This window comes from Panthera leo, chromosome C1 (assembly GCF_018350215.1).
Source record: "Panthera leo isolate Ple1 chromosome C1, P.leo_Ple1_pat1.1, whole genome shotgun sequence".
In the NCBI taxonomy this organism is placed as follows: Eukaryota; Metazoa; Chordata; class Mammalia; order Carnivora; family Felidae; genus Panthera; species Panthera leo.
The window spans coordinates 45,663,090-45,676,976 of NC_056686.1; the positions used below are offsets into that span (position 1 = coordinate 45,663,090).

Here is a 13,887-nt window from a genome sequence, read left to right on the forward strand (position 1 = left end):
AAACCAGACTATGATCAAAATAACAAATATAGCCCCAATCTCACTTAAAAGATTTTGGCCCAAACTCACTAAATAAAATACCAGGAAAATGAGTTAATCGGTATTAAAATTAACTCAAGAACAACTAAAATTTATTCCAAGATGTCAAAGATGGATCAACATCAGAAAATCTACCACTGCAATTAATTACCTTGAAGAAATAAAAGAAACCAGAGTATTTTAATAGGTGCAAGAAAAAAAATTCCACACAAACTCTCTTAATTAGATTAATCTCCAACAAGTATACTAAATGGTGAAGTGTAACAGTTGAGATCAATTCTACTGGAAACTCCTGCAATAGGAAAAAAAGAGAAACTCATAGAAAACTAGCCAAAAGGACATTGCAGACATCACTGAAGAGAAATACTGAATAGCTTATAGCAATAAATGCACAGCCACATAGTAAACAGGGAAATGGAAGGAAGGCAATGAAGATTAGTTAACACCCACCATTTTAAGCAAGAATCCCAAAGTTTGAGAATAATATCTCATTTGGCAAGAATATGGAGAAACTGGAATTTTATACTAGTTTGAGGGCATAAAGTGGCACGACCATTTTGGAATATAAAACTGAAGTTGTTTACTTTTGTTTAGAAATTTTATTTCTAAGTAAGTAACTTAGGGAAACCCGGTTATATTCACCTGGAAATATATGACATGATTACTGCAGCACCATTTGAAAGGGTGAACATTCGAAACAATTGGAATGTCCCTCCATAAGGGAACACATGAACAAACTGTGATATGTCCATATGATGGAGTAGCTATAATATGCAAATGATACTGAATAAACTAGACTCCTATGCATCAATATAGGTAGAATAGGAAAATACAGCTTCAAAAAAAAAATCATGTTGCAGAATGGTAAGATGGCATCCGTACAAAAATGTAAAATACTGTATCTTCAACAAATACGAATTTGTTCAAGTGTAAGACATACGCTAAATGGGGCGTCTGGGTGGCTCAGTCGGTTAAGCCCTGACTTCGGCTCAGGTCACGATCTTGCGGTTAGTGAGTTTGAGACCTACATTGGGCTCTGTGCTGACAGCTCAGAGCCTGGAGCCTGTTTCAGATTCTGTGTCACCCAATCTGTCTCTGTCCCTCCCCCACTCATGCTCTTTCTCTCTCAAAAACAAACATTTAAAAAAGTGCTGGGGCGCCTGGGTGGCTCAGTCGGCTAGGCGTCCGACTTCGGCTCAGGTCACGATCTCGCGGTCCATGAGTTCGAGCCCCGCGTCGGGCTCTGTGCTGACAGCTCAGAGCCTGGAGCCTGTTTCGGATTCTGTGTCTCCCTCTCTCTGACCCTCCCCCGTTCATGCTCTGTCTCTCTCTGTCTCAAAAATAAATAAACGTTAGAAAAAAAATTAAAAAAAAAAAGTGCAATATTCCTTACCCTGAGTCAAAGTTAGCAAAAAAAAAAAAAAAAAAAAAGACATACACTAAATGGATACACTCCTGTATCCACAGTATCCCTGCCTCTGGGAGGGAGAAAAAGGAGACAGAGGAGTGAAATGAAGGGGACTTGTGCTGGATCTGTAACAAATGGAAAACCACTATTTCACTAAATGTGGATAGGAGAGGGAGGAGAAAGGATCACCCATGATATTCCCACCTTAACACAAGTGAGGTCTTAGTATTTTGGTATTCTTCCTAATTTTTTCCATTTATAGGTGTATTAGTATACCTGTTGCTACAGACAATGAAGAGGTTGGAATTCTCTCTTTTCTTGTTCCTCCTTCCCTATTGATTATTTGTATTGCAAGCACATTCCACCCAATTGTTTTCCCTCATTTGACCAGCTTGAGTATTTTCAGGGTTTTTTTTTTTTTGAGTCATATTCTCTAAAGATGTATGAACAGTTCACTTTGCTGAAAAGGAAAAATTATGAACTCTAATGCATCAGTAATTTCTCCCCTATTTTTCCCCTCCCCTATCATAAAGCAATTGAGAGAAACTTTCTTAAATTATAGACTATGCCATGTATCTCATGCTCCAATGACCTAACAATCTCATCAGGTCTATGGTAAATTAACTTTATTAATAAGAAACAATTTGTGGAAAAATTGAAAGAACTCTAATCAATTTCTTGGACTACTTTTGTCAGAATGAATAAATATCTGACTTTAGATGATCAAAAAGAATTTCAACTGAATATTTTAAAAAAAGTGTCTTTCAGATAAATTGTCTTTACAGAGAGGCAGTCTCAGCATTAATGTTAAAAATGAAAAAAGATATTGTAGATGTATTTAAACCTCTTTTTTTGCTACCTGAGAATATCTTTTTATCCTTTTCCTGGTCCATTAAAACGAGATCTGAAATCTGCCTTGATTTAATATAGTGTGGGTCAATATAAAGAACTTGGATAGCAGGGAAGAAATAAGTGTATGATTTAAATAAATCTATGCGTCAAGCTTTTGTTTCCACATTTATTAAAATAACTGTCTATAGTCTGTCTCCAGGACTGTAGACATCATTGGGAGACAAACACAGATTTATAGACAAACTTGGAGCTTGGGGTCAGACAGATATAAACTCGAATCCTAGCTCTTCTACTTTCTAATTATAAAGTACTGAATAAATAACTTAGTCTCAGTTTCCTACTCCTTAAAATAGTAATAACAAAATCTAAAGGTGTATTGTGGATATTGAATGAAATATTTGCTCTCTGTACATAAGCATTCCACTCAAGTGTGCTAGTAATATTATTGTATTGGAGGACAGAAGTTATAATATTAAAAAAAAAAGTTTGACATACATCTAAGGGGCGACTGTGATCCCTTCCAGAGACCTTGGGGGAGTGGGTGCTATCTTCACACTCTCCCTCTGCTGTGCTCCAGCTCTCAGAGGGGAGCTCTTACACATATCTGGTGTCCTGGTTTTTAGTCTACTGCCATGGTTTTTGTGGCTGCTATGCAGAAGATGCCCCTCGACCACCTGATTCTGATGGCCAGGGGGCCTTGTGTTCCTGTGTTCCATAAGTCTGTAATAATAAAGAGACAGTCCTTGGCAGGCTGCCACCCCTAGGTCAATGCATAAATATCAGGCTGAAACACAAGAGCCGTCATTCTGTGAAAGAGGCCCATTTGCTTATCCTGGAGTTTTGGCCTGAGGGCCAGGCTTCAGGTGTGGTACACATCTAGAGGCCTATGGAGGGGCTCTCAGGGAACATAAACCAGTGGCCACCATCTTTATATAAGCCTACTTCTGCCTCACTACAACTCACAGGCATCTCCTGGAAAGGAGCTTATACATTTGTCTGCAAGCCTGATTGTTCTGTTACCCAAGGGATACCTTCAGATTGCCCAGCTCTGGTAGCCAGTGAGGCTTATGTTTGTAGACATACAAGACAGTATATATTTGAGGACTGCTGGTGCCAGAAGGTCTGGCTCCTCATCAGTGTGAAGCTGGGTGCTGACTGAAGTCCTCTCTTTGGGACAGTGGCAGGTCTTAGCATACCCTCAACTCCTGGGAGCTATTACAAACATAATAGGCTGCTTAGATGATCAAAAAGGTTTGAGATAACACCAAGAACTAGGGCAAGATTGAATGATAAGGTTTACCTCCTACATGAAACCACTCCTTCAAGAGTGGGACAGGTGACTATTTCATCTATTGTACAGAAACCAAGAGAGAGACAAGCAAAATGAAGAAACAGAGGAATATGTTACAAACAAACAAAAAACCCCACAAGATAAAACCACACACACACACACACACAAACATTAATGAAATGGAGATAAGCAATTTACCTGATAAAGAATTCAAACTAATGGTCATAAAGATGCTTACCGAACTTGGTAGAAGAATTCATGAACACAGCAAGAATTTCAATGAAGAGAAAATATAAGAAGTACCAAATCGAAGTTACAAAGCTGAAGAATACAGTAACTGAGCTGAAAAATACAGTAAAGTCATTCAACAGCAGAATAGATGAAGCAGGGGAAAGGATCAATGAATTCCAAGAATGGGCAGTGGAACTTACCCAATCAGAGAAGTAAGAAGAAAAAAGAATGAAAAAAAAAAAAATGAAGATAGTTCAAAGGACTTCTAGGACAACATCAAGCAAAGTAACATTCACATTATAGGGTTCCCAGAAGGAGAAGAGAGAGAAAGGATCAGAAAGAAATAATTACTGAAAATTTCCCTAACCTGGAAGAAAAAAAACAAAAAAACCAGTAACACATGTAGAACTAGGAATACCAGAGAGTTCCAAATGAAGCAAACCGAAAAAAACTCACACCAAGACACATTATAATCAATGTATCAAAATTAAAGATAAAGAGAATGTTGAAAGCAGCAAGAAAAAAAAACCTGTTACATACAAGAGAACACACATAAAACAGATTTTTTCAGTAGAAACTTTGCAGGCCAAAAGGGAATGGCATGATTTATTCAAAGTGCTGAAAGAAAAACAACTTCAACAAGAATATTCCACCTGGCCAAACTAATGTTTAGAACTGAAGGACAGAGTTTTCCAAACAAGCAAAAGTTAAGGAGTTCATCACTACCTAACCAACCTTACAAAAATGTTAAAGGAATTTCATTATGCTGAGAACAAAGGGCACTAATTAGTAACAAGAAAATGTATGAAAATATCAGCAAAGGTTAAGTATATGGTAAAGGTAAATATATAATGAGGTAGTGGATTTATATTTATATCATTTGTAAAACTACTATGAATGTTAAAAAACAACAGTAGTAATAATAACTATAACTACAATAATCAGTTAAGAAATACACCACATAAAAAGACGTAAAATGTGACATCAAAGATACAAAACATGGGGATAGATTTGTGTTTGAATTTAAGTTATCAACTTCAGATAGACTGCTATAAGTATAAATTGTTATTTGTAAGCTTCATGGTAACCACAAAGCAAAAACCTATAGTATATACACAAAAGATAATGAGGAAGAAATCTAAGTGTGCTACTAAAGAAAGTCATCAAGCCACAAAGGGAGAGACAAAGAGGAGAATAAAGGGCAAAGAGAGACTATAAAACACTCAGAAAACAATTAACAAAATGGCAATAAATACATACTTATAAAAATTACTTAAATGTAAATCAGCTAATTTTTCCAATTAAAAGACACAGAGTAAATGAATGAAAATAAAAAAACAAGACCCACCTATATGCTACCTACAAGAGACTCATCTTCAGATTTAAGGACACACAGATTGAAGGGTTAAAAAACGGAGGTTCCACAGAAGTCCTCATTACAAGGAAAAAAATTGGGTTAACTATGTGTGGTGACAGATGTTAATGAGACTTACTATGATCACTTTACAACATATACAAGTATCAAATCCTTAAGATGTACACCTGAAACTGATAGAATGTTATATGTCAATTATACCCAACTAAAAAAGTTTTCTTGAGGTTTGCATTTTCTTTTTATTGAAAGTTCTTTTTATTGCTGGCATAGCATCAACTTTCTATCTTTTCTTTTTTACAGAAAACCTCTAGTAATTTAAATATATAATAAAACATTGTTTCTAAATGAGATCTTCAACATTATGTAAGTTCAAGAAGAAACAAGTCCTGTAAATGCAGGGCTAGTGTTACAGATGATTCACAAAGGAAATGTTCTTTCTTTTCTTTTTTTCTTTTAGTGCTTTCTTTTTATATTTGAGAGAGAGAGAGTGTGAGCAGGGGAGGGGCATAGAGAGAGGGGGACAGAGGATCTGAAGCGGGCTCTGTGCTGACAGCAGTGAGCCCATAGTGGAGCTCAAACTCACAAACCGCGAGATTATGACCTGAGCTGAAGTCAGACGCTCAACCAACTGAGCCAGCCAGGTGCCCCAAAAAGAAATTTGCTGTCTTTGGACCCTTGGAATTCTGTCTTCAAAATCAACTTTTGAATAGTTTGAGTCACGGACTTGGGACCTCCTGTCATGGTTGTTTCTACTTGCTGTGTCTACCCCTAGATGATACCTCTCTTTTGGACAATAATGTAGTCAACCTCTGTATGAGGCTGTACATTCTAGAGAATTGGCTCACAGAGCTCATTCGACCTGCTCACTTGGTCCAACAGTGACACTGTCCATGGTATTAGCTACAGTTTGTTGAGGTTTGCCATGTGGTAGGCACTGTGCATAGGTTCGTCATATCCATCTCTCGCTGGCTGTGTGGATGCGAGCAGTCACTTAAGACCTCAGAGCTTTAATTCCTTCAGAGGCTCACTGAGGAAAGCTACACGAGGGGAAATTGAAAATTTTCACCGTAAGGTGGCTTTGGAAAATCTAAAGCAGAGCTTCCATTAGGTAGAAAGACTGAGACTTGAACAGCAAAACCTGTTAGCTCTACTTCGGTATTTAATTAGGGAGGTAGGTCTAAGTTGAAAGCCAAGCCTCTTTGACTTCTTATTTCAGTGGGCCATCCATTTTGGAGAGAAGAACAGGAGTAGCTTAGCCAGGAGTCACTCTGTGTGACACTGCACAGGTTCTTGGTGACAAGGGAGCCCAGGCCATCTGATTTCTCAATTATCCAAAGTCCCAAACTGGGCAAATTCCATTTCCAACAAATACTTTTTGTAAGACTACTCTCCCCATAGGGCTTCATCTTAAGAAATCCCCCTCTTGAGGGGCACCTGGGTGGCGCAGTCGGTTAAGCATCTGACTCTTGATTTCAGCTCAGGTCACGATCTCATGGTTGTGAGATTGAGCTCTGCAACGGGCTCCACGCTGAGTGTGGAGCCTGCTTAAGATTCTCTCTCTGTTCCTGTCCTGCTCTTTCTCTCTCTCTCTAAAATAGAAATCAATCAATCAATCCTCTTGAGTGAAGGGATTGGTGAGGAGACATTAAAAAAAGACTAGGACTTAAATGCTATTTACCATGGATCTCAAAAAGCATTTATGCCAGGTTCACAAAAATACATGATAAATTTTCAAGGAGGATTTCTTCCACAAGCTATTAAAATTCTGTCTTCTACCTATTACTGCTTAAGAGGAACCACCAACCAAGCCGCTGAGCATCATGGTTTGAAGATGACACAGGCTTTGGAAAGACAGATATGGGGTGAAACGCGAGCTTTCCCTGGCCGTGACCCTGAGCAGGTATTTGGCCCTGAGTGTCTTCTACCTGTAGTCCTGTTTTTCATGAGAACGAGAGGATGGAAATTCCGCTGTCTGGGGTGGTGCTCGGCACAGAGGGTTTGCTACCCCTGCTACCACCACCTCCACTTTTCCTGCCCCTTCTACTTCTTGCACCAGCCCACGTTCCCGCCACCCGCACTTCAACTTCTACCACCTCGACCATTAGTTCTTCCACTTCTTCCATTTTAACAGAACCCACACACACAGGTTTGTGCATATATATCTCTAGATGTGATACATATGGTTTAAATGTCTGCATAGGTATGTGTGTCTATATACACATGTTCATACACACACGCGCGCGCACACACACACACACAGGTGGGGAGGTGTGTAAGCCCAACCTTACCAGCACATTTCATAACCTTCCTAATTCGCCTTTGATTTCAACAACAACTCTAGCAAATACAACGTCCCCAACATCACTCAGCGCTGGGCACTAGATATTTCTGTGTTTTCCATCAATGGATGTATAACCCAATTCTTCCTGTAAAGGGCCACCAAACTATGATGACTGATGGTTAATTCTCTGTGTTAACTGGATTGGCCACCAGTTGGGCAAATGAAGCGTTCTTTCTGGGAGCGTCCATGAGGCTATTTCTGGATGAGATCAGCATTTGAATCCATGGAGTCAGTACCACAGATCACCCTCCCTCCTGTGAGGAGACATCATTTAATGCACTGAGGGTCTGGATAGGACAAAAGGTGGAGCAAGGAGGAATTCACCACCTTTTTTTCTCCTGCTGTGTTGATTGAGCTGGGACATCTCATTTCATCTTTTCTTGCCCTTGGACTGGGATTTTTACCACCAGCTCTCCTGGCTCTCAACCACAATACTGTAGTCGCAACCACAACACTGGCTAGGAGTCCTGGGTCTCTAGCCCACAGATGGCACATCACAGGACTTCTCAGCTTCCATTACCAGCGTGCGAACAAGTTGCTCATTATCAATCACTAAATATTATGTACACATTGATATTTATGCACATAATGTACCTATGTACCAGATATTATGTGCCTCATTCTTTTAAGTTTATTTATTTGAGAGAGGCAGAGACAGCACGAGAGGGAGAGGGGCAGAGAGAGGGAGAGAGAGGCCCCCAAGCAGGTTCCGTGCTGTCAGCGCAGAGCCTGACGTGGGGCTTGAACACATGAACCGTGAGATCATGATCTAAGCCAAAATCAAGAGTCAGACACTTAACTGACTGAGCCACCCAGGTGCCCCAATGTGCATAATTCTAATATAGAATACACAAATATTCTGTAACTCCCGCTGGTCCTGTTTCTTTGGAGAACCCTGATACAACAACCAAGTAAATGCTATTTAAGTGCTGTGTAACCTCATACAATATGCCACGGGAGCCAGGCATAGTCCCTAGTTCATTGCTCTTTTCCTCTGGACTACAGGTCACTCTAGAATCAAGGAGAAATTGAAAAATGAGAATAATGAAGCATAGCACGATGGTGAAGGTCAAGGAGCTTATGAGTGGGTTTTGGAGAATATTTTTCAAAACTTTGTAGGCCGATCCAACAGTTTCACAGATTAATCCTTCTCCGCGTCATTTCTATGGGGGAAAATGTGTTGGAGTATCACTGTACTTTTCCGTGCCTGACATTATCACCCATAAAATAAGAACAGTATTCTATTACTTAACCTATGTTTTGAGGTGACGGTGCAATCGATGAAACCATTGTGAACTTGGGCATGGCTTTCTGAAAGCACGTTGCCTTCCAATGCCACCGCTAAAGCAGGTTCTTCCGTAACCAGCGGCAACTTCTGTAGCATGAAACAAAACGACCTGAAGCCCTCATTTTCATCAGCAAGGGCAACTTTTAAGGTATCTGCATTTCAAATTTCAGGGTGTCCCTTTCAGGTGGCTGGAACTTCCAACCCCAGCTGTTTTACAAAAAGCGAGAGCGGGCCATCCCCAGAGCTAGAGGCAGGCTTTCGGTAGCAACCCTGTTTCCCGACTCCAGCCCGTCGGCAGCACTAGACCCTGTTACAGAGCCCCCTCCTACCAACAAACAACAAATCGCTGCGATTTATCAAGTGTTTACAACATTGCCGGGCACTCTGCAGAATTACAGATATTCATCTCAATCCTCGCAGCCACCCTAAGAGGGAGGATTTATTGATTTCACCGTCTCCCATGTGAGGAAATGGGAGGCCCAGAGATATTAAATTACTTTTCTAAGATCACACAGCTTGTGTGTGGGGCTCAAAATAGGAATCTGAGGTTATCTGAACCAGTCTGTGCTCGTAACCCTTCACAACATACTCCCTGGACCTTCTGATTTTCAAGTACTGCAAAAGCACTCAATTTAAACAGACTTCAATTACGCGGCTGATGAGAAGTAGCAGATCTTCTTCCTGCTTTCAAATAATTTATAATTTAGACAGGAAGGTGAAAAACGCCCAAGAGTCTGGAAAATAACAAAAGTAGACTGTATATGATGAGTCTCAAAACAAACACCCTCTAAGTCCATTCTACGATTGAGCCAACATCTGACCAACCATTGCGTGCCGCACTGTGCCCCACACACCCAGCCACCATACGTTCTAAAATGTCAGATTACCTGTGGTTCCTGCACACACAAGGACACTTCCTGCCTCAGTGTTTCTGCATATGTGGTCCTTCTGCTTGCCATATCCTTACCCCCAATGGCCGCTTCACAAACTCTGACTTATTCTTTAAAATATGAATTGTCAGGGCGCCTGGGTGGCTCAGTCGGTTGAGCGTCCAACTTCGGCTCAGGTCACGATCTCGCGGTCCGCGAGTTCGAGCCCCGCGTCGGGCTCTGTGCTGACCGCTCAGAGCCTGGAGCCTGTTTCGGATTCTGTGTCTCCCTCTCTCTCTGACCCTCCCCCGTTCATGCTCTGTCTCTGTCTCAAAAATAAATAAATGTTAAAAAAAATGATTAAAATATGAATTGTCATGGTCTCTGTTCCTTCTGCATCTATTCTCCACAAAGTGGTCAGTATGATCTTCTAAAAAGAGGATTGGAACCTTGTCACAGACCTGCTTAAGACTTCTGAGGCTTCCTGTGACTCTTAATGAAAAACAGCGACAACGACAAACCATCAGCCGCCTCCCCTTTATGATCTCACTTCCAGCAACTTCTCCAACCTCCTGTTCAACCATTCTCCTGCTCTCCCATGACACTCTAAGCGCGCTGGCCTCCTTTTTGTTGTCCAAGGACATCATGCTCTCCCCCAACTCAATGGCTTTGCAAATGCTGTTCCTGCCACCTGGAATGCCTCTGTGTGGCCAGCTCTTTCTCAAGTGTCAGGTCTCCCCTTACACATTGCCTTCAACAAAGTCCTTCTCCTTCCTTTTCCAAATAACCCTCTTCCCCCCATTTCTGTCTACACAACCTTTGGCTGTATACAATTCTCAGTAGTCGTCCTAATCTTTAAGTCATTTCATTACTTTTGTAAGTTTAATTTTTTTCTCTTTTGCTCTGTGATTGTATGTATCACTCACTGCTGGGTCCCTAGTTACAAAGACAATGCCTGGCACATTTTTTGGAAAAATGTTTGTTTGTTTATAGAAAGAGAGAGTATGAGCAGGGGAGAGGAAGAGAGAGAGGGACACAGAGAATCCCAAGCAGACTCCATGCTCACCATGGAGACTGACTCGGGTCTCAATCCCAGGACTGTGAAACGGAGCCGAATATGGGGCACGATCTCACGACCATGACTTCATGACCTGAGCCTACATCAAGAGTTGGCCAGGGGCGCCTGGGTGGCGCAGTCGGTTAAGCGTCCGACTTCAGCCAGGTCACGATCTCGCGGTCCGTGAGTTCGAGCCCCGCGTCAGGCTCTGGGCTGATGGCTCGGAGCCTGGAGACTGTTTCCGATTCTGTGTCTCCCTCTCTCTCTGCCCCTCCCCCGTTCATGCTCTGTCTCTCTCTGTCCCAAAAATAAATAAAAAACGTTGAAAAAAAAAAAAAAAAAAAAAGAAAAGAAAATGTTTAAAAAAAAAAAAAAAAAAAAAAAAGGGGGCGCCTGGGTGGCGCAGTCGGTTAAGCGTCCGACTTCAGCCAGGTCACGATCTCGCGGTCCGTGAGTTCGAGCCCCGCGTCGGGCTCTGGGCTGATGGCTCGGAGCCTGGAGCCTGTTTCCGACTCTGTGTCTCCCTCTCTCTCTGCCCCTCCCCCGTTCATGCTCTGTCTCTCTCTGTCCCAAAAATAAATAAAAAACATTGAAAAAAAAATTAAAAAAAAAAAAAAAAAAGATAATATAGCCTGTTTCTAATCCCAAAAGATTATACTCATATTTCCTCCAACAGTCAGTACCCCTTTGCCAAAGATAACTGCTATTTTTTCTTTTAAAGCTTATTTATTTTGAGGCAGAGTATGAGCAGGGGAGGGGCAGAGAATGGGAATGAGAATCCCAAGCAAACCCTGCAGTGTCAGCACAGAGCCTGATGCGGGGCTCCAACTCATGAACTGTGAGATCATGACCTGAGCCAAAATTAAGAGTTAGATGCTTAACCAACTGAGCCACCCAGGCGCCTGATAGCTGCTGTTCTGACCTTATCACCATATTCGTTTTGCCTGGTTTTGAACTTAAATAAAATAATAGTTCATTCAACATTCAATATATGAATAACATAAAATTCATTTATGTTATTTATGTAGCAGTAGGTTTATAATTTTCAATGCTGTATTCAGCTGTATAAATCTACATTTTTTCAATCCATTCTATTGATGTATATTTGGGTTATGTTAGCTTTTGACTATATAAATCTGCTGTGAACATTCATGCTCCTCCGTTCATGCTCTGTCTCTCTCTGTCCCAAAAATAAATAAAAAACGTTGAAAAAAAAATTAAAAAAAAAAAAAAAGAGTTGGCCAACGTAACCAACTGAGCCGCCTGGGTGCCCCACAATGCCTGGCACGTTATAGGCTCCCAATGATCTGGATCCTCCTCCGATGCTCACAGAAATACTGAAAACTCCTACAAAGACAGACAGATGATGTCACATCATGAATATGTTCACTTAGCTCCCCCTCCGTGCCAAGCACTGTTCTATAATACAAAAGCAAACAATAGACAAGGTCCTTGAACTCAAGACTCTCATCGTCTAGAATAACAAAGAAAATAAACCAGAATTATTATTTGAGGCATTAATAAATAATAACAGAAGAATTTAGCAGGCCTCTGTGTGGAACAGATGGCACACTGGGAGAGGAGACACAAGGTCTGGTCCAGGAAGTGGGCATGTATTTATCATTTTGTCTTACATTTCGTCATCATTTGCTTATCTGAATTTCTTCCCAAGTAAAACATATATGTCTGAGAGCAGAGACTTCGTTTTGTTTTCTGTGACATTATCAGCATCTAGAACCATGTCTGGCACATACTTGGGGCTCAAAAAACGTTCACTGACTGACTGATGGACAGAAGGAATCCTGGACGATGAAAAGGAGCCATCTAAAGATCTTGGAGATCACTCCTTAACACAGGAAGAAGCAAACATGAGTGCTCAGTGAGAACATGCTTGCTGTGTTTGGGGAGAGGCCAGAAGGCCAGTCAGTGGGCTGAAGACAGTGAACAAGGGAGAGAGGGAGTTAGGAGGGGAGTCTCCAGAGTACAGAGCAGCTAGAACACGTAGGACTTTCTTCGCCTTGATAAGGAGTTTGAATTTCATTCAAAATGTCAACCGGAGGGAAAGTGCTCAGTGATTAGTTTGGTTAAATAACTATGGAATGCAAAGTGGAACAGGCCACAGAAGGTAAAGAAGAAAGGACTGCCTTCCAGAAGGGCTAAAAATAACGACAAGCTTCTTGGTAGTGTCACTTGAAGCTGATGGCTAGAGTAAGAAGGAGCAGAGGACAGAGATTATTACATGTGAGTCCATATCTTCACATGGCAGGAGCCCGCCCATGATATACAAGGGCAAACCAAGAGCCCAGATTGTCTTAAATTATTTAGCTTTAATATTCGCAGGACAGGATATTGGACATGCAGATCAATGCAAAATATACAGATGACAGAACCTGAGAACGCTTTGTTTATATAAAAGTTCACAGACGGTGAAAGTTTATCTGTCTATCCTTCTCCTTATCAACCTGTCATTCAATTAGCCCATCACTTACTCAGTTATTAAGTAATTATTACTTGCATGTCTACTTCTGGGGAAACAAAAGCGAGAAAGAGAGATAATCGTGGAATTTAGAATCTAACATATCTCCAAAAATCTCTCGTTACAAAAATTCTGAGACAGGGTGGTGTAGTTGAAAATCCTTATAAATACCCAGTCCTCAGTTTGCATCCCAGATAAGCTCTGTATTATCTTATACTTAAAGTTTTTTTTTTTTTAATGTTCATTTATTTTTGAGAGAGAGGGAGAGAGAGAGACAGAGCGAGCACAAGCAGGGTAGGGGAAGACAGAGACAGAGTCACAGAATCCAAAGCAGGCTCCAGGCTCCGAGCTGTCAGCACAGAGCCCAATGCGGGGCTCGAACTCACAAGTTGCAAGATCATGACCGGAGCTGAAGTCGGCTGCTTAACCGACTAAGCCACCCAGGTGCCCCTGTATTATCTTACACTTTAGAGCAAGTCATGAAATGTCTCTGAGCCCTTGGTTTCTCATCTACAAAATGAGAATATGAATTTTGCCCTCCTAAGATGATCATGGGACTAAAATGTGGCCATAGTCCAAGATTAGTTTCCATTCAGCCTTTTCGAATAAACCTATATACAAAAATAGGCTCTAAGTCTGCAACTTTAGTGTCTAATTTCT

General features: G+C 41.1%; 1 protein-coding gene across 6 annotated transcripts in view; it reads right to left on the minus strand.

Annotated features, from left to right (window-relative positions):
- The window catches only part of FYB2 (FYN binding protein 2), a 130,445-nt gene that overhangs the window by 68,038 nt on the left and 48,520 nt on the right, over positions 1-13,887 (minus strand). The window lies entirely within an intron of this gene.